Source organism: Temnothorax curvispinosus, unplaced genomic scaffold (genome assembly GCF_003070985.1).
Source record: "Temnothorax curvispinosus isolate PA1 unplaced genomic scaffold, ASM307098v1 QBEX01004528.1, whole genome shotgun sequence".
Classification (NCBI taxonomy): Eukaryota; Metazoa; Arthropoda; class Insecta; order Hymenoptera; family Formicidae; genus Temnothorax; species Temnothorax curvispinosus.
The window spans coordinates 374,909-401,848 of NW_020214308.1; the positions used below are offsets into that span (position 1 = coordinate 374,909).

The 26,940-nt window shown below is 46.3% G+C and overlaps 1 long non-coding RNA gene across 1 annotated transcript in view; it reads right to left on the reverse strand.

Annotated features, from left to right (window-relative positions):
* LOC112453585 overlaps nucleotides 1–26,940 on the reverse strand; it is a 64,060-nt gene that overhangs the window by 690 nt on the left and 36,430 nt on the right. Inside the window, exon 2 of the long non-coding RNA XR_003040637.1 lies at nucleotides 2,162–2,250. This is a non-coding gene — a long non-coding RNA (uncharacterized LOC112453585). The remainder of the gene's footprint in view (nucleotides 1–2,161; nucleotides 2,251–26,940) is intronic.

Genomic DNA, 26,940 nt, shown 5'->3' on the forward strand with positions numbered 1-26,940 from the left:
GAGGCGGTGGAAAGAAGAGGGCGAGAGAAAACGAGATAAAGAGAACGGATGAGAGAGCGAGAGGAACAAGATGAGAGAATAAGGGAAAGGGAAAAAGAGAGAGAGAGAGAAAGAGAGAAAGAGGAAGAAAGGGAGAGAGAAAACCGACGCGGCTCGGTGGGTACGTACGTATTATTATACTTCGCTACAGTCATATTTATAAATCAGCGATATAGCACGACGAGCGGAGACGTGGAGGGATGGAATTTATAGCTTCGTTCTCTTTCCTCCACTGCCAGTTTCTGCCCCTCTTGACTGGCGACCCACCCCCCCTTCGCCCTCCTTCAACCTCCGCTCATTCTACGAGCTACCCCTTCCGATACCCCCCTCCCCCTCTGTACGTTACTCTCGTCTCCCGTTGTCCTTCTTTCTCTCGCATTTCCTCTTACCCTTCTTATTCCGCGACTCCCTCGCTCCCGGTAGCCTCTCTCGGCGGAGAGTGCGCGGGCATACAAACTGCCAAGCCGGTACGTATGAGCTTAGGTCGACATTTTCCCTCCTCTCTTTGGCAATAAATCTGCGAGTCTTTTGAGCCGACGGCACGGTCCGGAGAGAGAGAAAGAGACGGGAGGGGGTGAAGAACGGGGAGGGTTTCCAGAGCGCGCTCGCCGCTCTTGGGGTGCCAGAGGTCGCCCTCTTGTTCTCTCCCTTTCTCCGTCTCTCTCTCTCTCGTTCGCTCTTTCGACCCTCACGGACGGGCGCTCTCCCTCTCTCGCGTCACGGGAATGTATATAATTAGCAGCATTGTACTTCCTCGGACAGATTTACGGGTCGTATCGCTACCGCGGCTGCATGCATAAGCGCGTTAAATAAGTATTTATCCGCCCCGTGGGGTACGGCGATGCCCGAGGTATCCGCCTGATGGATTTGCCGCTCGAACGCCCGAAACTGCATTAAACGCGTCCCTACTAACCGCGAGCCGCCCCCTCCCCCTCCCGCTTCCCGCCCGCGCGCACCCCTTTCTCAGCCGGGGTGAAAGAGGAGGAGATGCAAAAGTCGAGACACAAGTTTACGTTAATGTCTACCGCCCGTGTGGAACGGGATCACGGTCGTATATATCGTCGCGGAAATTCGATTTTAAAAACTCAGTTACTCTCGACGTGGATTGCCAAGGACCATTCGTTGCGCTTCTCGGTTAGTCGCCCGCGGAGGGAATACGCCGTCTGCGTATCGAGACAAATACTACGTTACCGTGGGCGAACGACGAATCGCGAAGTGCAGCGGAACATTCCGCGTTACGACGGGAACGTTTACATATTTATAACGCCGAACCGAGTGGCGTTCCGCAACATGCATAAATTATGCAAATGCACCAAATGAACATCCGCGAATAAAGCGCGGCCGAGCAAAATAGGAAAAAAAGAAAAGAAAACCCGTATCGACCGTCGTAAGGCGATGAAAGCCGAACGAAGGGGGTGAAGAAGGAAGAAAGTGGCGCAGCGCGGAGGAAAGGCAGTATTATAGTAAATAAAAAAAAGGAGGAAAAGAGAAAAGGAAAGATTAGGATTTCGTTAGCGCAATAGCGTACGAAGGGCACAGCCAACGTGTCAGAGGAGCGTAAAAAAATTCTATAACGCCGAAAAAAAAGCGCGGGACGAAGATGGACATCCGCCTCTCGGAAGCCGGCCACGTCATCGCTGTCCGGTGATGGTTCGCAGTTTGCAGCATCGGGTATGGCAGCAGCAGCAGCAGCAGCAGCAGCCCCGGCTGCGCTTCCATCGATGCCCGATCGAACCATTTATCACCCGTGAGAGCGAGAACGCGCCGTTGTCGCGCGCGCGTGCAGTCATCGCGTATAACGCGGCCGGGGCCACACAGAACGGGCGAATGAGCGGGGCGCGCGAGAGCGCACTTCCAACCACTCGGCGAACTCGGGCCAGCCGTGGATATGATGCACACACGCGTGTGTGCACGTCCCCGCGACGCGTACACATGTATACACGGGCATGTATGCCGCCGCCCCACACGGTCGGGACTTCCGTCAAGTTTCAAAGGGTTGACGGATGATCGCCACGGGACGGAAAGACGACGAGTCCGGATCCATCATATTTTCTACGTCCCACCACGTTGGTCTACCCTTCTCTGTCCACTAGTGTGATCAAGCGCGAACTCAGCTACTCACTGTTGCTAGAACCTGCGCCGCTCCGGATCCAGGCTTTTCCAGGAATTACCTTTAAGCGCGTATAGGGATGAACTGCGGTGCTCTTTTCTCTGCAAGAGAATAAAATAGTAAAATTAATTCGGAGAATCATGTTTATAATATATGTATATTCTATAATTAATAATTAAAGGGTCGAATCTGACTACTTGATAATAAAAAAATATGTGAAGAGAAGATAAATTCTTTTCAGTCTTGATTTTATCTTTAGTCATTCATTATAGAACTTCACAAATATATATCGGAGACACACACAGATAGATTTAATGAAACAGAAAATAAATTTAAGTAATTATTTAAAAAGTTATGCCATGTGATATTTACGTTATTTCTAATAATGCAGTTAAAATCAATGCAATAAATTGATACAATTTGGGCATTTATTTTATCAATAATAGTATCTCTGAAACAGTTTACTTTTATACGATAAGATTTTACGTTAAACAATTTTATTCAAAAGTTTAAAAATGTTTTTGTAAATTAGAGAACGGTACACAGATCGCATGCACCTATATATAGGCAAAATGTTGAATTTGCTAATTAATCTAATTAATTAGGAGGAACGATTGTTCATCGTTATTTAATTAACTAATCAATTCCAGTAGTGCTCTGACTGAGTCGGGAAACCATAATGATGCTATAACCAAACTCGCCAAAGGTACAATTATTATGTGTTCAATAATAATAGTTACTGTATTATTTTGGAACCTATAATCGATTGGCAAAGAGAGAACAGCAGTTACCTGCGAGCAAAACGTCTTTAAAATAACAAAATAGTCATCCATTAGTAATCCCAATTTATACGTACGTAACAACACCTGTTACGTCCACGCGTGCTTGCCTTTTTCGAAGAAACCCGCAAGATAACCGTCTCTTACTATACTTTCGAATTACACGCATGCTAGTAGTTTTGGCCGCAAAGTCGGACTCTTGTTAAGACATAAATGCTCTTTCCTGGCCGGTGCACGATGTCCTGGAAATGATTTTCCGAATTGGCAGCGCTCCAGAATTGGTAAGCCGGCAATAGGCATCCTCTCAGGATCTACTAGTGAATTCGCAGCTCCGCGCCGGCAATATATTATACCTTTATCGGCGTAAATTGCAATGATCGATTCTATTTTCAGAGCTCGGGAACTATTAAAGCGATCCTCGGTGACGACCGGCCGATATATTAACTCGTCAGAAACGGTGGGTGGGAGTAAATTAAAGAAAAAGCAATGTCGCGTACACCCTCAGGAAATGTACCGCGATGAAAATGCATCGCGCGTTCGCAGCAGATCGGGCTTCATGCCATAGTTTAGTGGCTACCGGAAATGGAACAGTCGATCGTGGCCCCCGTCCGCAACATTCCGCCCGGACAGCGCGTCGACTCCGGATCAATCTCATAATTTTGGCGACAAAGTCGTCCGGGAACGCGAAGGAGAGATACAAGGAAGCGCGCGCGACGGCGACGGCGGTGGAACGAGAGAAAGAGCTGATAGGGTAGATACATCGCGGGATAACGGCGACTATCGAGGAGAGCATAGCGTATTTCCACCGTCCCTCCCCCTCTTACCCTCGTCCGGCGGCTTCGGCGAGGAGAGAGGGTTCGGGGGTTCCATCGGTTTGTCTCATTTCCGGGATCCAATCTCTCGGCTCGGTGCCGGGCCAACCTGCAGCAGCCTCGCCATCCACGAACCGCTCGCTCGTACAATCCTATCCCCCGTCGCCACTGCCACCGCCGCCCCCGATCCCTTTTCCCTCCGATAGCGACCGGGGGCTGCCGGCACGCCGCCACCCAACGGCACTTTAGAACTGCTCCCTAACCCTCTCTCTTTCCCCGTGTGTATAGGTATTCTCTCTGCTCGAGATACATTCTATCCTTTACCCTAAGCCTAATGTGCGCGCTGGAATCGGGCTGGAAGGGAAAAGGAGAAACGCCGGCGAGAGACGGTGAATGAGGGAGCGCGCGAGAGGGAGAGAGAGGTGACTTTATCTCGTGGCGCCCAACAAGGCGACTCTCGCGTTTCAGGACGAGCGCCAAGTGTATCGCCGCAAGTTTATGCGAGTCGAACTACAACGGGTCGAGCTGGATCTGCGCGAAGGACGGAGGACGCGTTGGGGAGAAGGAGAAGTGGGAAAGGAAGAATGAGCGTGTGAGAGCGGGTGAGACTGTGTAAGAGAGAGAGAGAAAGGGGGAGTGAGTCGAGTCGATCCAAGTCGACTAGACCAGAGTCGAGTCGAGTCGGGTCGAGTCAGGCTCCATCCCAGTTGTCGTGCGAGGGAAACTTTGTCCATTTTCATCCCGTGGGGATCCGTCCACCGGCGCTATCTCCGCCGGCGCTGGAGAATTTTGCGCGCGATCGTGACGAAGACAACGACGTCGAAGGATAATTCCGCGTCGTAAAGAACCGCGGCACCGACGACGCCCGGCGCCGTCGTCGCCAGAAAGCCTTCGAAATAATGAACGCGCCGGCCAAATAGACGAAATGGTCGAGAAGAATCCCGAGAGAGAAAGTATCAAGATATAATAGATTCTTCGAGACCCCAGGACCAAGAGATTATAAAGAGAGATAGTTGCGCTGAAAGATGAAGATTGGCTGACGATTACTCGCCAGCGGCTAACGCTAACGTTCGTAGATTCTTGCGCGTTCACGATTTTAAAGTCGTAAACGAGACTCCAATTTAGGATGTTTACGACAGCCAAACAACCGTATAACTGTCCTAAGATCGTGTAAATTAATGAAAGAAGTCTAATTGAATGGTAAATCACACCAGGATACAAGATCTGTCTATAGCGTCAATGATAATTATGATAACGATGAATGTATGCAATTTAACATAAAAAGCCCCATTCACAGCCATTATTTCAATGTTTCTTTTAAATTCGCTGACGGTGATATGACATAATAATAATTTACAACAATAAGTCTACAATAATATCCGTGCTCGAGCCGAGCGTTCGGCTTTTTTTTGCACAAGTTTTTGTGAGCTCGTCACGATACGCAAATGTCAGCAGGCAAGTAGCGGATTCAATGGACCGGCAGCTCCGTTAAAATCGATGAATTACGAGACAACGCATTAGTGCAGTCCGCACGATACTAATCAGCGAAATTTCCGTGCGATAAATAAACGAATGAAAACGCGTAACCAGATACGCGCGCGGTAATGTCGATGCGATGGAAACGCCGGCCCTCATAAATCGACAGATTTTTCAGTAAAAAGGGAAAAACAAATAAATGAACAAAGAACGAAAATCAAAACCTGGGACACACCGGTAACGATTGCGCCGGGGATATGTATATGAGGCCGGCGGCTTATTGGTGGTTTGGAGGTGAATTCGCTCGTAAATATGTATGTGTAATATTGATTCGACATAGACGCATAAAGATAGACTAAAGTGGATTTGAGCATGGAACCGTAATTTCTGCAAATATTATGTTTGCATATACGGCGTTGCCCGCACGGGTCCGGCAAAAATCATTTTTTAATCTGCATCGAAATTTCATAATAATTTTACGTACGCGTGTCCGATAACTTTTCACGTTGCTCATCGAGCGTTTTGTCATCCTATCGGACGAAGAGACTACAGATAAGATATATGTTTCCCATTTTTCTATTTCAATTGCATGTGTCACGCACTATTAAACATATGAAAAGAATAGATAAAATAAAACATTGAGATAATTAAGGATATTAAGGATTAAAAATAATTAAAGATAAATTTGATAATTATATAAAGAATTGTTATAATGGTCATAATGTAGTTTCGAAACTCCTTTCTTAAAAGATGTAACTTATAATTGATGACTAGGAAAGGTGCTGACATGCAACGAGGACGCAATCGCGACATCAACATCCTGGGCGACCAAAGAGACAAAGATTTATCGCCAGAAATGAGAAGAAGGGATAAGATCCAGCGTAAATGAAGAGTCGCAAGGCATCACTTTGAGACCCCTCCGCGCGTTGTTATTTCTGAAATATCAACCGCGGCTGATAGCCGGGGTAGGATCCGAGTAATGAAGACGCAAATGCGATCACGGTGGGAGATTTTCGAGGGCCGAAGAGACAAGGGAGGTCGCGGACTGGCGGAGCCGGAGAAGGACAGGCGAAAGGATCGAGTGACGAAGAACAGGAGGGATACGCGAGCAAGGAGGTCGTCACACAGCTGGCACGCCGAATGTAATGTAACGAGGCGCTGCCCTTATCTCTTTGCTATTATCTCCGCTCGTTTTCATCGCTCTGGCTATGGCCGGCGTGGCGCGGCGTCTCCCGCGGCCTGGGAGATACATACAAAAGTATTATGTAGGCACTTACGGTATCGCACGGCGGGACGGGTGCACAACAATACAAGTTGGAATACGTCCCGTCATCCTACGGCGACGGTGCGAGAACCGCTCGTGCGTGACCACGAGCACTGGGTTCTCCAATGGGGATCGAGTCGCACGACTGTCCGTCTCTCCTCTGTCTCTCTTCCGTGTCTCCCGTGTGTTTCGTGACTTCGCCCTGACGCGACCGGGGAGAGCCCAGGCTCGGATCTCGGCACGGATATATGACGAATGCGAAAAGAACTTATTGTCCCGTCGACCGTTTAGCCCCGACGTTGTCCGTCGCGCGGGCCACGCGAGCACGTCAGGGAAGATGCACGTCGCTTCCGGGAGCGACACGAACCCACCGCGACATGCCGTGGCAGGTCTTCCGCGACTCGCGGTACCTTTTACATGATGGGCATACGCGAATAGTTTGCAATAGGGGATTCCAAGTATTTGTTGCGGTTAAACCTAATCGATTGGAGAAAACGCGAGGAAGAAATAATGATTTCGCCGAACCAATTACGGTTCCACTCTGTAAGCTATTACGTGTTTATTAACTCGAACTATACACTCCTCTTGTAAGCTGTCTGTCTGAATCTTAGTGCAATCGTACAGAAATTTTATTATATATATATGTCCGTTAATAAACTTTGGCATAGTGTTCCTTGCAGATCAATGTCAATTTTATTAAATTAATAATATTTTTAACATATACGAGTAATTTCCACATTTGCAAATATATTTCTGTAGCTATAAGTGGAATGGGGGAATCTATTGAAAATATTTATGAAAGCGAAACCGAAAGATAATTACTATTCGCATTATCATAAAGAGTAATATTCATATTATTATTCATAAAATTATTATTGTTGAGCTAACATTACACGCATACACAAGTGGCAAACAAAATAATCACATTTGTGTAAACCGAGATAACGTCTTAACGATTAATCGTTCAAACAAAGTTATTTCGGGTATCATTGACCTCCGGCCATCGTTTGTGAGGAAAGAACCTATTTGCCATTCCTGCAACGTTATTGCCGTTGAATGACGGGTTACCTATGGTCCTTCGATTGTTCTTCGAAATGAAACGTATTGATTACCCGTGCTCAATGAGCAGCGGACTTTCCTATCAACCGACGCATCTGCCTCACTTGGTTCCTTTCTTCGTTCGATGACGACGATGACTCGTCATCTTTTGACAGAAAAAAAGTAGGGAGGAGAGGGATAGGGGAGAATGATATCCTCGTCTCGAATGGCCCCGTCCGCCCTTGATGTCGCCGCGATGAACGAAACGATCGACGGGGAATAATCATGCACCGATGATCTTGAATGCCTCCGATGACAATGAGGCGTCGACCCGACTCGATCACAACTCGTTTATGTCCGCATTATCGATTTCAGAAAGGTCGACAAAAGATTCTTAATTATGATACCGTAGATACGCGTCATAAACATCACACTATCATTGCTTCACCATCTACTCGCAGTAATTGCGAGAATGGACGAGTTATGGAAAATAATGCGAGGTATTTTGAGTCAGAATCCCGTCTCTCCCAGTTTTGTATCGAGCTTTAGTGCTATAATTAATAAACAGATATACACTGCGACATATACGAATTAAAATTATTTCTTTAAATAAGATTTCTCTTTATATTAAAATCGAATTAAGAAAGACAACAGGGACATAAATAGTTAAGTTATGCACAAAATCAACGATCAATATAAAATTGTAGGAAGGAATTTATAGTTGCGAGTGTGTCCAATCAGAATCTTTATACGGACGAACAAGCGGACGAACGAAAAAGAGTTAATTCGTCAGCCACTTCGTATTTTAACGGAATGCGGCAACCGGATCGAATAGACGAATCGCGGGGCTATTAGAGCGTCTGCCGTGAGGACGGGCTGAGGGATTGCTTCGACAGAGCGATTACAGTGGTCGACGTGTTCGAATGGAAAAAAAGGGGGAGAAAGAAAGAAAAAAAATCAGCGATACCAAACAACGGGTCGAGTCTACGTAGAGAGGCTGCCGGTGGGGTCGCGTTTTTCCGGGGTGAACTAATAGACTCCCGCCCGCTCGCTGAACTCCGCGTGCACCCTCTCTCACCCACTCTTCCTCTTCCTCTCTCTTTCTCTTTCTCTCTTTCCTTCTCGCTTTTCCTGCCTCCCTTGCTCTCACGCTCTCAAATAAAAGTTTGCCGTGACCCACCACCACGACACCTGTTGAACCGTTGGCCAGAGCTGGTTTTCCGGCCAAAAAAATCGGCAATTAGCGTATGAAGCCTGTCCATCAAGGCCGGCTGAAAAAGAGTTACGACGACAAAGGGAGAAAGAGGGAAAGAAGCGGCAAGCGCGAGAGCGAGAGAAAGGAAGGAGCGTCGAAAGGACGAAGCGCGAGACTGAAAGCCGTTCATCGAGATCCGATCGCTCGTTCATGTTGACGTGTGTCTCATAAGTCAAAAAAAATATCCGACGGCGAGGTATACCGTACGTATAAATTTGTTCCGCGTGATATTTACGTGCTATCCGTTTATGCGTGAATGAAGAATGATATTACGAGCTTGATAATTCATCGCAACCGACTGTAATCCATAATGATACGATACTCGGCGAAATATCTTGACGTCACAAGGACACGTAAAAACGGGATAAAAAGCCAACAATAACCGAAAATATGTGAATAAAATGTAAAACCAGCCGAAGATAAATCGCTAGAAAAGGAAACACCGATCGTGCGAAATATTGAAAGTAATACAAGTACGATAAACGTCACAAAAAGGATTATCGTGCGAGCTGTAGGCAAAATAAAAGTACCTTCGGCTTGTAAGAATCTATAAATCGTGGTTAAACAGGAAGCGCGTTCGGGAGAGATAACAGCCGGCAGTTTGTGAAACTGCAACGACGCGGTATATTCGACGAGCAGTAAATTCGCGAGCGTCCGCAATTTGGTGCAATCTATAGACACCGCTATCTGCATAAGGGACACTGCAGTCTGATTATGCATTCGGCTGGCGCGTAAGAGCGAGTGGAAGGGAAGAGACGACGGTGATTGACGGTTGACAGGATTGACTGACGGGCAGACGCGACCCAAAGGGTTGACGAATGGCTCTCGGTGGCCAAGCGAGCTTTCTAGCCACAACTCGGTCCAGCGGTCCGCAGGAAATGCATCACGATCCGCGTCAGGTGCACGTCGATCTCCCATTGTACACAACGGCCGTGTCGTTATCTGTTTATCGCAAGTGTCCACGCTGGATCACGCAATTCCCAACCATTTCGCGTTTACCCGCAACGCGCAGATACAGAAGCGCGAGCGCGATACTTGTTCCGTGTTTATTTTACTGACCGATTGCGTGGTAACCAAAACAACGGCGTATGGAGCACAATAAAACGATCTATCGAACGAGTTGATCGCCTACCGTGAAAAAATGTTTGAAAAATACGTTATGCGCGTGCAGTGTTTGTAGAAGTTTTTATTTAATCTCGATAAGGATCTTGACTTCTTGAATAAAAACAATAGGATATGTTTAATTCGCAAACTAACTATTCAGAGTAATATCGTAGAATTTCAGACGCAGAATTAAAAACGTTTGGAAGATATGGCTTTCGGTTATTAGCTGAGAAAATGGAAAATGAGATTATTATATGATAACATCAAGATAATATTCTTCAAATTTTTTCGATGGTATTATATGCCATGGCAGCAGTTTTTCTATAACAATACTTTCTGTAACAAATCTTATACTTCGCGAGTGATACTTGAGACGATTATACGTGCCGGAATTACAAGTAGTATCGATCTTTCGGTCGAATGGTCTTCGACGTACGAATATCTATTCGCCGAGCAACGTGAGAGAACCAATCGTCGTACATTCGCAGCCTCGACGGCGATTCGCCAAGAACGGAGGTCGAAATGGAAATTTACGAGGCAGATTCCAGGATAAATGCTGCAGCGTACCGAACAGCTTTTAGGGCAATGGGTCGTGCGTTCTTTCGGAGTGGGAATCGGTCGTGCCCGCATTTTACGATTAACGTAGTGTTCTTTCGACTCCTTCGATGCGTTCCTTTCGCGGACTCTATGGTAGCCAGACTGCTACTACATATCGCGGAAAATAAGTACATATGTGCCCTTCGTTTTTCCACTGCCGCAATTTCAGAACACCGCGCGTAGCCGCGCAAAGGTCAGATGTCATGCGTGATCGATGGAACGAACCGTTTAGCAGAATGCCATATTATTTCGTCACGTCGGAGAACAGAAGCTTCCGTATTTCATTCCCCCGATCGCGTCGTAACTTTGCTTGTTTTCCAGTTAAACCATCGACACCGTTACATATAGTAAGATAAATGCTCGATCTAAATCAGTGACCGAAATGCGGGACCATGTACCATATTTAATACATTGCGCGAGAAAATATGTGCGGCAAATATTCCATTAGACAAATTTCATATTTTGATAAAAATCTTTACATTATAAAATCAATATTAGAGATTACATTAAACGTGGTGTTATAATTTACATTCTTGGTATTTCACATTTTTTGCTCGATATATTTATATTCAAGATATATTACATCGTAATGTAAGTTGTTAGTATAAGAGCTAATTAAAAAACTAAAATCACAAACAACAGTTATAAGTAAATAAAGTATTATATTTTAGATTTTATATCGCATTTTAAAGTTCTCAAAATGTTAAATTAATAAAAAGTGTCTTTGCAAAAGATACTTGAACATAATTTTTTCGAAATATTACTTTTAGCACTCGCTGGCATTTGATTCGCGTTCTTGAATCGTTATCGTGCGGCCTCTCACGCATTGTAAGCCTTTTCGAAGAGTCATAAGGCGCCTCGCGAAGGCTCGTCCTAAGAAACGGCGCGTTCACGTCCCGCGTACGTGTTTACCCGTGCGTGTGCACAACGAGCGACAGCAAAGGATCCATCCACCCCTTCCGCGACCCTTCCGTATTTTCCCCAACTACCCCCAGGACCTGCGGCGCGCCGGAAGGTGAGGGGCGCGGCGGGGGCGTACGGGGCGGTATGTTTATTGCTCGAAGCTATCTCTTCTGGCGAGGGTGGCTGCCGCGTCACACGGGGTCATTTTCATAATTCGGCCGTTCGTATTCTCCGCGGCCGCGCGGCCCGAATCGAACAACAGCGCGCGGCGGAGGCCGCGAGAACGCTTCTCGTTCTCGAAGTTTCTGTCTCTCTCTCTCTTTCCCTTGCTGCTTCTCTCTCGTTCTCTCTCATCGCCAGTCTTCCTCTTATCCTTCTTCTACAATCACCTCCTTACCCTTCGCCTCCCTCTTTTCAGACCTTCGCTTCTCTCTCTCTCTCTCTCTGTGGTTGACTGCCTATCCTCTTCCCCCGCATCTCCCTTCAGCACCCACGAGCCTCCCTGTCGTTATCTAGTGCCGTCTTGATGCAACACCTTTCTTCTTCTTCTTAGCTCTTTGTCCTTTTTCCCGCGCGTTTCCACCGCCTGCTCTGCACTTCTCCTATCTTCTGCTTGAATTCTTTCCCTCTCTCGTATCACTGCAATTGTCCTCGGTCTCCTTGCGTAGCAGCTATAACACCGCGTCTCGGTATATGACCTCGTATTGATGCGACACCTTTCTTCCATGCCGCCGTCCTTTCCTCTTTCTAAACTCGCGAACCATCACGCTTCTCCCCCATCTCCTCCTCTCCTTTTTCCAACCTGTTCATACTTTGACGTTGCGGTCGCAAGTTTGGCCTCGCGATATACAATCGGGTTTGCGGACATCTCTCTTTTCCCTTCCGGTTCGTTTGCGCGACCGGGGAGGCAAAGCCAACGAAGTGGGAGAGATGAGGACCGGCTCTCAGCATGGCGTCAGTGTCTCCGTTGATCTATTGCTCCCTGTATATTGGATCGATGCGGACCAATCAACCGCTACCAGTCGACCATGTCGTTCCCGATGACCGGAAGAAGAAACGCCTCTTCAGTTCCTCGAGCACGGGAGTTTTGTCTTCGAACCCTCCGTATATTTGACGCTTTCGGACGCGACTTGTTCCACGTTTTACGACTGAAGTTGGATGATTTACACTACCGTCGTCTATATTTCGATCTCTTTTTCCTTATTTCATCGATACGGGAGACAACAGGAAAGGATTAAGCGCGGCATGCAATAAGTTCGAAGTTTCGAGGACGTATACGTTAGAAATATCTACCGTACTTAGGAAGTTTCTTTGTTTTCGTCGGCGGAAAACCTGTTTGGAATTCGATACAGCAGCCGAATACTTTATGTCTTTCGAGCGATGCCTTTAACCCGCGTTGTATCACGTCATGAATTTCCTCTCGTGAAAGGACTTCATAAAATTCTGAGGAATTCGTTTAACCGGCTGTTTGTTACCTTGTCGAGCAATCGGAATTTATAATTCTATTATGAAAGATATCATCGATATAAAAGAATATTCTTGAAATATCAAATGATCCTTGATTTTCATTATTCCAATAAAGCGAATTTAGATATACGTATATTTTTAGGCTCTGCTTGTTTTCAGTGTCTTTAATCTCATCGTACGGGATCCGCTAGATAATTCGGGATTACGGTGCATTTCAATGAAGATAATAACATAAGTAATGGAGATTGTTTCAAAACTAATTGAGATATGCACTTTGGTACGTTGCCGCAATCAAAGTCCTTGTAGCACTTTGGGATCGAGAGCGAGAAATACGATCTTTACCTAAACGACTGCCAGTCGGCTCTTATTTCCGCGTGCGCACAATGGTGCGACGTAATTAATGCAATGAATAAGATTTTCTTTTTTAGCATGCGTCCAATAGCAGAGATATAATATGTATTTTAATACGTCGCGATCGATAATATTGTGAACGGTCTAAGTGAGCAGCCCGCGTAAAAAGGGTGGCGCGTGGTCGGCATCGCTTATCGCCAAGTCGATAAACAATCCTGTCGCGGTAATCCCGAGCTTTTTTTCTCACCGCCGGGGGGGGAATCTGCAACGCCTATGAGTCATACGCGTGGCGAGATTATCCGTTCGCGCCCTCTCTATATGACGTACCGACGGTGCTAACGTACTTAGCAGGTGCGACATGAGATACGACGTTGTCGTAAGTAACGACTGGGCTCGCGCTGAGGAGAAGTTAACGGTCGCGCGAGTCGGACCGGCCGGCCTTCGTTGACGATCTCTCTGAAGACGCGAGTTTGCCAGGCATCGTCGCTCCTGCAGAGAGCAAATCTCACGCGGAGGTACTCTGACAAGAAAATGCAAATCAATTTGTTATATGCGTCGAAGCGTTCCGTAAATTATATGTATAATGCAATTGCATCGTAGTCCATTCCCTAGTCCATTCCGTTAATTTTCTCGTATATCGCATTTAAGATATATTTGCGCACACGCACTTTAATCTATAACTCAGTGCTATAATGGTTCAAGTTAAAAATTAAAGAACTTTATGAAGAGATTGTCAAATCGAATTTCAAGCCAACAGAAAATCGACTCTTTTAACTCGACTTGTCCATTTATTTCAGAGAGACACCCTGTATTCTCTGCGGCGGTCGCTAATGTGTATTAGGAACAACATTCGATACAAATGACGCAGATGTCCAAAGTTACAAGAGTTCGCGACTTAAAAGAGAAGGAGAAAGAGAAAGAAAGGAGGATAGAGATGGAATGAGAAGAGCGCGAAAGACCCTAGCGCTATATTAACCCTAATGGCTCGCGTGGATATAAAGCACATCCCGCGCATATACTAACTCGTTATTATTGCCGCATAAATAACGCGATAATCCTGCCGTGGCGATGGAAGTACGAGGGTTCGGCTGAAGCTGCCACGGAAGCTGCCGTCGTAGCAACCCCCTGTCAGCAAACCAGCCAGTAGGAACGAAGGATTCTGCAGAATGATACTCGACTCTCTCTCTCTCTCTCTCTCTCTCTCTCTCTCTCTCGCGCGCGCTCGAAAAGGCTGACTAGCTTAACGAACTTCAGTATTACGCGCTATGATCTTCACCTGTATACCGACGCGCGTATATGCGAGCTGTATGCATTAAACGCACTTTCAACACGATTCTCTTCTGCAGACATGAAGTGTTGCAACAATCGCCATATTATCCTCTTTGTTGATTGTAGCCTTGACGAACTTCTTAGCGAAAATTTCTAATTTATAGTTATTTGTAATGTTAAATATTTCGTTCATTTTGTAATATGTAAAAGTGTCTGTTAACATCTAAGACCTTCAAGGAATAATGTACGTACATACAAGAGTAATCGATAATTGACGCAGTAACCGATAAAGCTGATATTATGAATGTGAGAAGTTAAAAGCATCTAAGATGCTTTCATCCGTTAGAATAATTACGGCGACAAAATTCGCGACTGCACATCGGGGGAAAAGTCGTACCGCGCTTTAAGCTTTCGCGGCGTTTTCTTGATATCGCCACAATAAAAGGCAAGTCGGACGTTGGGGCAAAGACAGCGAGCAAATGGGAAGGAAGCAGGTAAGAAGAAGGAAGGAAACGAGACGCAAAGAGAGTGAGAGAGAGAGAGAGACTCTCGTCGAGGGATGCTGGAGGGTTTGTTGGAGGCTCTGCCTTAGCTGGCAGGGCGTGCGTCAATAAGCGTCCATCAGCCGTAATGGCAGTGAGCGCCACCTCGGATGCATTTAGATGGCTGTTTAGCCCCGGTTGTCTCGGTGTGGCCTGAAATCTCCTCCCCCGCAACCCCTCGCCGCTGCCAGTCGAGAGTCTCGACTGTTGTACAGCCCCGTAAGATCCAACGCCGTCGCCACCACTCAGCCTCCATCTTTTGTAGCCGGAGCTACCGGGCGCACCCGAGTAATTAGACAGTCCGGTACCATTTCATCGGCCCTTTTAATTAATTTGTATAAATTCTCAAGAGACACTATTCCGCACCCTGGCCTTACCTGCGTTCTTATATAGCGGAGAATCTCGTCTTTGACGCCGACCGATGAAGCGTTTTGCCTTGAATTCGCAAAACTTATCAAATGAAGAAGAGACTGTCGCAGCTTTTTTTCTTTGACAATTGTAATAAGAAGCGAATGATGGAGTTATTTAGACATGTGCTCTTTAATTCAAAATTAGTAAGAAATTTTATTCGTCAATGTGGATAATAAAGAAACTTTAACAATTCTAACACGTCTAATATAAACATGGTAGGATTTTAGTGTCATAAACCATTTCGCTGGGAAAAAATGATTTATTACACGCGCTCTTATAATTCGGAATTTCAAGTATTTTTAACGTCAAAATTCATGCAAGTTAAAGTTTATAGCACAGTTTATAGCGTCTGAATGTGTGTGCCATATCGCGCGCTTATTTGGCACTTCCCCGGCTTTTTTCGCTTCTATTTACAACCCGCGGTTTTATGCCGAACAGCCGAACAGCGATCATTCCATCCGCCTCCGTAATCTAGCATCGTTCCAAGTACGACAAATACGACAATCCACGCCTGCCTGCCACAGGGAACGAACTCAGCCCGCTATCTGGTCCTTGTATATACCAGCGTGTTTTGAATGGTTCTCTTTTTCGTTCATATGTCAACGTGCTGTATATCGTCGAACCCGATGGAACGTCGAGACCGCCGCAATCGTCTTCCCTGCCTACACTCGCAATCAGAATGGTCGTAAAGTAGATATCGCGAACCGCGCCGAAAAACCGTCCGAAAGCGAGAATTCGGTCCCGCCGCCCGCCCGCCCGCCCCGGTGTATGCTTTTGCACACGCGGTATATGCAAAAAAGCCGGTCGAGAGAGGGGCTGCAGGATCGCCGCCGAGCTCGGGCTCGAGGATTAAGGACATTATTAACGGGCGTACCGTGGACCGACATACTTACGTCCGCTCGGAATGCCTCGCGATAAATACAAGCGGTGGCTGCCGGAGCGACGGGCGAGGGGTCGACGGAGCACGGGGAAGAAGGGGGTTGGCGTTTAAATAAAATCAGCATTTTATGTTACGAGGGCCGTTCTTCGATCGAGGCGGAGCACGCCCGCGTATACACGCTGCGCTAGCCGCAACAACCGGCCGTCCGTCTGTCCAGCCCGGACGATGCGCTTAATGGTAATGATCCCTAGTCTGAACCTAATGGTATTTACATTTACTAGAAGTCAACGGCCGATTTGGAGAGTAGATGAAAACACAATTATAAATCACGTCCGGACAGAAAAGGCAGTCATGGATCGTGAGGAGGGAATGAGAACCGACGAGTGAGAGACGTCGTTGTTCTCGCTTTTTCTTTTATCTCCCTCGTCCCCGCTTCTCTTCCCGCCCCCCTTCCCCCCCGGCTCTGCCCCGATGAGGAGGAAGGAGGACGCACCGCGATAAGGGCCCGAGCTAATGAATGCTGACGCGTTGCACCGATCCCGCAGTCACCAAAAAGAAGTTCGCCGGCCCCACGGTGTTGCGGGCCCGCGTGTACCGCGCCGAGGTTCGGTCCGGTGTAACTCGAAGTAAATGTGAGTCGTAATGTATGCTGTTGACGGGGCCGCCCTGTTGGACGGCCGCGCCGACACTAAACAATCTGATGGACCGCGATATTCTGCCACCGACGCGTCATCAGGACGAATCTACCGCGAGCCCGGCGAAAATTGTCTCTCTTAGAAGACAGAGTCATGTTCGTAGATTATCGCGCGGCTGATATTTTTAGGCCTGTTGACCGGCTCGCGATTAAATAGGAACTTAACGGATGGTATAAACAAGTCCCCTGGTTTGACAGCCAGTTGAATAGACCGTTCAAGATAACGGCGAGAGGCGAGATAATGTCGGAGAAATCGAGAGCTTCTCCCACGAGCTAATTCAGAATTATCGCAAACGCTGTGGAACGTTTATAAAGCGATCGTGGGAAAAGGCAAGGACGGTCCTATCGAAGGACACGGGACTTTTCTAGTTTCCTTCGCGCATCAGGCTTCGCCATCAAAAGGAGACGCGGTAAAATTTTCATCCTCCAACCTCAATATCGATACTTGAAATATACAGTGTGTAGTCGACCACGCCGTAGCTACGAAATATTAGACAAGAGGTCCGCGGCTTGGGAAGGTATCGGATGGGCAGTGCCCGAGCTGGATACAACAAAGTTGTGGCTGCAGCGATGATTTAGTCCCGGCCTTAATGGAGCTATAAATACTAGCTTTTCGATAGCGGAGGATGAGAATACCCGGGTCTCGTCCTGTACGATACTCGGCAGGACCGTAGGTCTGGATTTTGCGTCGCGGTTACTTCGCAGATTAGGAAGTAGCCCAACGACGACCTCGAAATTCGCGAGCGATTATCTATTTCGCGAGAGTACTTCGCATATACGTTGCATTCTCTCAGCCATTTATTATTTTGCGCATATAACTTGTGATCGGTATACAAAAGTCGCCGATGTTACATTCGCTTTTATGACAAGTTTCATATGAGATCGCAGATTTTAAATCCTTATAACAGTTGCCTTAAGTCTATACAAGCAGTAATTAATAAACATAACATTCAATTAAAAACTTCAATTTCAAACTACTTCGTAATTGATTAAATTTGATTGTATTATTTAAAATGCAAACAATTCTAATTCTTATAATTAACTTTGAAATAAAATTGATCTCACAGTAATAGGTATTGTAAGTTTGTGCAAAAGTAGATCACAGTCGTGATTCGATAGGGCATTTTTTATCGTAAATGGCGTTCGCAACCATTTGAAAAGATCCTGCAAGCGAAGCTTGGCTGCCTCGTCAAGCGCAAACATTTTGCACTTATCTCAGCGGCCGTAAATATTGCTCATAGAATATTACGGGGCCATAGATCTCACCCTGTGTCATCCTCACCCTCACGCGGTGGCGGTATTCGAGCCTTTATCGAATAAACGACCTGCATAATCACCATCCCTTCTTTCTCGCAATCGCTCTTCTTCTCATCGATCTCCTTGCCGCGCTCTCCTCTTCATTTATTCGCAATATCGCGCTCACGCAGACACCCGATAGAAATCCGAATATTAATTTTCTATCATTACAAATCTAAAGTCTCGTAAAATTTCCGAGCTACATTTTATGCCTGCTAAATGTATTCCATTGTACGAGAAATATAAAAAGTAAATTTTCTCACGGTTTTCGTCTTTAGGTTAAAAAATTACAATTTTTGGCATCAGAGTTGCATACCTAATACAACTCTTAAGATTTCCATAATTATAACAACATCACAACCGACTAACTTCCAACTTATCAAACGTCTAAAGTCTTTAGATAAAAGATGGATCTTGTGTAATCGAGAAAGAACAGAGGAAACAAGTGATAGAGGGTGGTGAGCATACACATACATACACAAAAATACACACACATACACACAGAGGAGCAATTAATGGAAAGATTAAAAAGTCAAGGAAGCCGAGTATACCGGAGTCATCGAGTACACGACGCCCGGATAGTCGTATCCCGCGCGTAGCGACGGTGTGCGTACGTATGTGTATGTATGTGTGCGTCTCTACAGGAGAGTAAAGGCGAGGAAAGATGCTGTACGGTAATTAATGGCGCAGCGAGTTTGTCACAAATCACGTGGCTCGTCCTATAACTCACCGAGCTGACGTACATTTAAATAGAGCCCGATAGACCGAGACTGCCTTCGTGATACCGCGGAGTATGCGCCTATTTCTACATCAAAAACGACACGTTTGATGAACAGCGGGATTCGACCTTACATCAAGTTTATATAACCCTTGCGCAAGCCTTTTTGGCGCTATCGCAAGAGGAGAATAATCACGTTTTCTTGCCGTCTCGCAAACACGAAAATAGATTTTATCTTGTAAGCACTTTATTTTTCAAATTTGCAACTTCGTTATAATTATATTGTGAAATAAAACTCACACGTCATGTTTAAAAGAACACTGAAATTGATATAAAGATGTGTTTCTTGGAAAAAAGATCTTTCGTTGTTTTAATTTCCTAATCCATTTTATATACCTATGTCGGGATAAACTAATCTTGTCAAAAAGCATTGCGAACGGCTTCGCGTTCTTTTACGTTTATCTGTTTTTAGTGCATTACCATGTAGAGCCGCATTGGGAATAAAAGGTTTAATATACGGTAAAACGCAGAGTTCTCTGCCCAGAGACGGTTAACGACAAAATTCCTCATCGACAGTTCAGCAATTCCGAAGTCGGCGGTAAATAATCGCCGCCCATATGAGCGCGTAACATGCCGATATCCGCCTCGAGGCTCGTCCGTGAATTTACAATAATGGAAATTACACGGTCGAGTACTTTGCATAAATTTCTCGCAAGACCGCGGGGTTACTTTTGACAATGTAAGATATTGGCCGCGATAAGTACGACTTATCCGTGATTGCAGCGTACTGTGAAGCAGCGCGACATGAAACGTCCCTGATTACGAACTAAGGACCACCGAGACACTTCATATTTTAGAGCCGCGGGTATGTTCGCGCGCTGTTTAGATACGGGGTTCGCCCATCGCGGCGCGAGAGATAACGCGTGCATTGATATTGAATATATTTTGTGGGTTAGATACCACTACGATATTAGTGTTTATTGCTACCGGTATCCCCCGGAACCTGTTCAGCCCTTTTATCGCGCAGATTGTGAATTAACTATTCCCGAAGCAGAAAGAACGACGAGGATCCTGAGCGACGGCAATGGGTTTCGAAGCGATCGATTAAAACGATGTGTTTATGGCGAGAGAGATGTACGCATACCACGAGTAACGATGATTCCCGTGAAAATGGTGCTCGATATACGGTACTCGATAATCTCTTGGGGAAAAAAATATTCAAAAGAGTATTATTTGTCATCTCAAACAATGACATAACACTAAATGTACGAGTGCAACTTCAAAGAGCTGCATTATTAGAGGAATTTAATTCATTCCATGTAAATGAAACCTGGCGGTACGATCCGGTTTGAAGCGTATGACGAATTGAGTTACTGTACGAGAGAAAAAAAGGAATGCAACGCAAACGCAAACGCAAACGGTAGGTATGACTCTCGCGACTGCTCTCAGCTACTTGTCACTTGTACCATTGTGGCCGGACTGCATAATACAGCCGTGCTATTGCGATAAATTGACTAGGCACGAAAGTGATTGTAATAGAACTTACAGGAAACAGCTGTTACAATGCACGTCGTTAGGTAGTACCGTCGCTTTACGATCGCTGCGAGTTAAGTAGTTTGTTATTCTTAGACTACAAGCCGGAGTAATAAACAACAGCGATAATTGTGATAAAATCTACTTTATCGCTCACATTAAAGGTACACGGTAATACCGCGATTACAACTTACACACACGTGGTTATCTTTGATCTGGGACTGAATCATTTGAGACAGCCGGGATGTGGACCTACGATGCAACGAGCTCGAACGATAGGACGAATTTTCGAGTGACCGCCAATGACGTACACTTTCAGATGCACTGTCGAGAAGATTAAATTTCTTCGAGTCTAGATCTAGTCATGAAAAAAATAATCTTTACTCGTTCACTTTCCTTATCTGCAGCACGGGCTTTAAATTCTACGCCAAATATTATGCCAAAAAAATTGTAAAGTTATTATATTAACATCATTTAATGCAGATATTTAATCGTAAATTCGAATTCAAATCATTTCAACGTAATCATCGTTGATGTCAATCCCTGCTGCGAGGAGCCCGTGATAAGCCCGATTACTCCGTTTCCGTGGGTCTTCGTGCTCGTTGAGGCGCTCACGAGCACATATTTTCGGCGTCAGGCATGATAACCTCTATAGACAATAGAGGGATAAGTCTAGAGTGAAAGAGAAAGAGAGAGAGAGAGAGACGCTCCGTAGGCGGGCGAACGCCAGATAACGCGGTACCGCCCGACACACATCCATCTCGCGCGGTCTGTAATTATCTATGTCCAGGCGAAATAATATACGAGTGTGAGAAAGAGAGAGAAAGAGAGAGTGGGCACTCTATACGTACGCGCGAGAATTGCGCCACAGCCACAAAGTCTTATATCTCAGATGGAGGCGCGACGAGGTGAAGGCGCTCACTATGATCCTCCCTGCGCGGTGGAGAATCACATAAATCCAGAGGCGGTAGCCTTCCCCTACTTCGATCTCTTCCTATTATCCCTACCGTGGAAACACTCCACTCTAACCATCGGCTCGCGATCTTCCTCTGACTTGAGGATATTAGAATTCTGCCTCGGTTTCTTGGCAAATTTAGCGTACTCTTCGGAAAATCCTCTACATGATTAATTTAATTGGGCAAGAAAAATTAATTATTACATCTCTTTCAAATATGTAGGAGAATAATCAGGATATTTAATGTCGATTCTAAATCATAAAAGTAGAATTAATATTCATTTCAATGACGTCTTGACTACAGAATGATGATCTTTTACAGGGACAAAGATCTATGCTTTGAGAAAATTACGACACGACCTGGAGAAGCTTATCGATTTTTCATGGTCGTCGTATTAATCAAATACACATAGTAAATATGTCAAAATTAATTGAAAGAAATAAATAAAAATTAACTGTAATGGTTCGGAGTTATTCTGAGATTCTACCAAAAAAGAAATCAATCAGAAAGCTAAATTTAAACAGTATGCGTCATGGTAATGTACTCTCCGACGTCACAGCAATTTGCAACCATTCGATCACTCCAGTCATCCCATCGAGGATGCGTTCGTTGTATCACGGCGCGCAAAGCTGCGGTAATTCCAGCAATTACGGATTTTCCTGATTGTCATCGTTAATTTCCCAACGACAGAGAGTAACGCCTCGTTATCGTTTTTATCGGATACACGCGTGGCAAGCGCGGGCCATTTCCAGGAATAACGGCGATGTCGCGGCGCCGCGCCGGTCCTTAAAAATCGCGGAGGATCCAGGGGATCCTGCATCCTCCCGGGAGGATGGACGGGGTGGAAGGCGAGCACTCGGACGGCCTCGATCAACGATCAATCGTGAAACGGCCGCGATTATTTCACGTCAGTTTAATTAGCACGCGGCGCCGGTACGCCCGATAAAACTCAACGGAGAGAAGCAGCTAGGCGCACTTATCTCACGGGAATCTGATTTATGGCGAGTGACCATCGCGCACACGTGAACGCGCCGCGCGTATACGCGCGTGCATCTACGTGAACGTGACAACGAAGCGAGTGTCGGCTGGTCGTGCGTGTAGAGTGGGGGAGGGGGGCCATCGCATTATAAGCAGTACACAAGCCGGAGCATAGGGTTCGGGGGGGAAGAACAGTCAAAGAATGAGGGGAGCGAGAAAGACAGTATTCCCGGTTGTGGGACACCATCGTCGATCGAAGGGTGCTGCCCAGTGCTGCCAGAGGAAGGAGGGGGGAAACAGGTCGCTGACCTGTCACCTCGTCCGCGTCACCTTTGCCATGCCGGGACTCATTCTCGAACGTATTCCGCGTTCGCTCGCGCTCAGCCGACCGGCCGACAAAGCGTCGCTACAGTTCGAACGTCATGAGTTCGCGGGTTGGATAATAAGAGGACGATCGACAAAGGCAGGCAAACACTCGCGGGCCTCGCGGCGATCGAGGCCATTCGTGAGCGAGCGCGCATTGACGGCGGGGTTCTTGTTGAAAGAATGATCACGGCGCGACGTCCGCGCGGATAAAGAGCCTTTCAGAAATAAGTAATCTTGATCGTCAGTCTATCATTTATCAATGCGACGTCTCGCGGCTGTATCGCAACAATGGCCGTAACTTGTCTCGCGATTACGTTTCTAAACTAAATTGTTATAGCGTCACGAGGCTCGCAATAGTGTCTCGTTGTTACTGTTCGTAACAAACTTTCAACCGAGATGTACGCGTGAAATAATCTAAATGTTGATGTAAATAAAATAAATAAATCACAGCAACATTTATATTAGCTCGAAAAACTATTCTATGAAATGTTATCTGAAAACACATATTGGAAATTTTTTATTTGATATTTCCTATCATTCAATTCTAAAACAGCAGGATTAAAATTTTGGAATTAGAAAACAGCCATATAAGCTACGTTACGTTATTATTTTACTTTGATAATTGCCTGCTTAGGCTGCTTATTATCACGTTACGCGGACCGAGCACGAATTTGCGGTCTTGAAACTCTTCACATCCTCGTTCTATCATCTTCCTGCTCACGCCATCTCTTAGGCCGCCTGTAAACTAAAAGGGATCCTTCGCGATACAAAGAGATGTGATATAAGGAGAGAAATATATTGTGCTCGCGATACGATTTCTTCGATCGATCGTCATTGAGATTCGAAGGACGCGCAGCCGTCACGTCGGCCGATGAAGCGCTCTCGGCACAATCATCAGGATGCAATAAACAAGAGTTGCGCATTATCACGCGAGGCCTGACCGCACTTCTCAAGACCCCGCGAGATGATTTATATCTCGCGTATGTTTCGTCGTTAACTGTCATATCTTGGGAAACTGGCCGGAGCCTCACGGCCGATCCCCCCCGTCGCCGATAATAACGCGCGCGTGCAAGCGGCGCGGTATCTCGTTACAATGGCATTTGACGCGTGCAAACTGCGAGCGATAAAATTAGCATTCGACAAGGCGGCGTTGCTTAACAAATGATTAAATCTCCTTCTCCTACGTAATATCGCCTTCCCCTCCCCTCCGCCGTTCCTCCCCCATCGTCTAAGCGCGTGTCGCTTCCCATTTCTAGATCGTGTTCGCCGGACCGTTGATACGACACAATCGAATCCGTTCCAATATTACGCGACAAACTGGTTCTCGCGACTGAGCCCGTGAGCCGACGAACTCCTACGATCCGCCGTTCGGTCGACGATTGTTTGTACTCGATTTCTACGCTGTATAATGGCCGCGGTCCGCCAAGGGTCTCGACCCTATCCACTTACGCTCCCATTGTAATGCACAAATGCGCGGGTCGCGATCTCGGGGGGCCCCCCTCTTTCCACGCGCATACTGTCCCCCGCAGGTTCTTCGAAGGATTAGGGTCAGCGCGCGCGATCACCCACTTGTTGCCCGTAATTTCTTTTTTCTTTTATAGTCGCGACTAGGCCTGCTACTCACGCACGACTGACTCTTTGCGCCTTCTTACGATTTATCTTAATAATACATACATTTTTTTAAGTTTCGCATTTTTCTTACGTTACTACGGTTGCTAGTCACGTCACAGCTGAACGGAAAACGTAATACAAGTTTAAAGACGTTTATAAATTTCAAATTATTTCGCTAAATTATTATTTTCCATCGTATAAGTTTAGTGCTTCACTGTTGAATTATTATACCTTTACATTTACTAAAGTATCCTGATTTTATCCTTGTACTTTCTACTCTTTGTCCTTATTAAGTTTCTCCGTAGAATTTTACTTGTAAACAATTTAATTATATGTTATTACATACTTAGCTGCCACTTCTTGTACGCTCGCTACATCTAAAAATTTTCATTCATGTTCTCGACGGAGCTTAGCTACACTCGCGAGGAATTTTTTCTGTTAGTCTAATGCAACGTCAGTCTGCCTGACGTAATAAAGTGATCTATCCACCTCGATCCCCCCAGGGGATGAAACGACCACCGTGGAAGAAGATCGAGGAAGATCGTGCCAGGCCATGTACCCGGGGTCTTTCGCTCGCTCTCTTCTTACGTCAGCCCCTCTTCCTCGCCCTCTCGCTCTCTCTCCCTTTCTTTCTCGCTGACTGAGACGTCAACCCCCACCCTTCGACCTCTCGGCACGTAACCTTCCTACCTACTGCATCTACCCACCTACCAAACTACCGATCCTCCAGAAAGAAGAGGGAAGGCAATTTGTCGGTCCGGACGATGCGTATCTTACGCAGCGCCTCCGTCTATGGTCTACGTAATGTGCTCTCATCTTTCATCCTCATATGCCTTTTCAGTCGAACAGCGAATGAAAATAATCGCGTGTCGCGGCGCGGCGGTCGACTTCTATCGCTGAAGGACCACGAGAGGCCTGCCTGCAGTTCTGAGGTACTTGAATCTCTCTTGTCATCTTACAGCGGGCGTCTTGATGTCTATCAGGACGCGAAAGAGTAACGAAATTCGCATGTAAAATATTACTGCACTTTGACAAATTCAAAACCACTGGAAAATATGATTTAAGAGATCAATGTGTAAGTTTAAATAATACAGTAGCGAACACCTTTTACAAAGTTGCACTTGTAGATTAGATTAGTTTTTAACTCAATGCCTCAAGTGGAAAGAAAGTTATAAATATAGTCAAATAAATGATGGAGATTATTAATTAACATAATATTGTGAAAAATATGGATATAAACACGACTCTTAATGACGTAGCAAATTCTTTTCACTAGATTAAAATATTCTTTTGCAAATAAAAGATTGAATTGGATTGAATAAAATAATTGAAAAAGAAAAAATCTTTGATTGAAGAATGTAGATAACGCTCCCATTGCACAAGAGAGAAAGAGAGAATCTACGAATCAAGATTGCAACGTAGTGTTGTTACCAATAGCAATGACTATGAAAGCAGAGGTTAAACGTAGCTATACGCGCCGCGTTCTCCACGGCGCGGCGTGGCGTGTTAATCCTCGACTATCCGTCGTCACGACGGAACGGACACCCGGAGGGATCTCCTCGAGTGAGTTCTCCATTGAGCGATCCCGGCGTGGCGCGGCGCGCAACGCGACGCGATGTCTCGAGGTTTCGCGCCGAGGGGCCTTGAATCCACCGGCAGTGATTTGCCAAAAAAGAAGAGGCCTTCTCGGCGCGCGAGAGAAGACCGAGGAGAGGGGGAGGGGAGGAAAAAAGGGAAGAAGACGAGTAAGAAGAAAACGATGCTTGTCAAACGCGACCGCGGACACCGGTGCGCCGCGGATATAATAAAGATGGCGATATAGGAGTCATAATGTAGTGGTGTGCTTGCGATGCACCGGTGCATCGTCGCGCATTCCGACGCTCCCACAAGAGAGAGAGAGGAGAGGAGAGGAGAGGCGAGGATCGAGCGAGACAAGACGGGGAGCAGCGGGGCGGTGTCGGAGAAGGCAGCGTCGTCCTCGTCAGCCTCTCACTCACGCGCTCGGGGCCCCGAGACAAGCCCTTACTAATGGAGGAAATAAATTTCGGATTAAATCGTAGCCCGGCTACTTTATAAGGCTGCTTGCTCTCGCCCGGATGGCGAGGTGAGGTGCATGTGTGACGCCATGGGCCCCTCCTGACATCCATGGACGGTCCACCATGTTCGTCGAACGGCCACCCCCTTTCCCCGCCTCCTCCTTTTCTCTCTCTCCCTCTATTTTCTTCCTTACTCTCCTTTTCACCCTGCCTCGCCACGTCTTAGCTATGGCTTCGTCCGCGTGTCTTTCCTTTCTCTCTTTCGTTTCTCTATATACTCTCGTCTTCTGATCCCCTGTCTGTTACTGTCCCCTCCGCGCGCCGATACGCATATAGACGAACGATCAACGTCCATGTGAAATGGAATACTCGCGTGTTGCTCCTGAACACGTGTACGTGCGCGATAATACGAAAGAGAGTGTGGCGGAAAAAGGAAGAAGTGGTAGAAGAAGAGG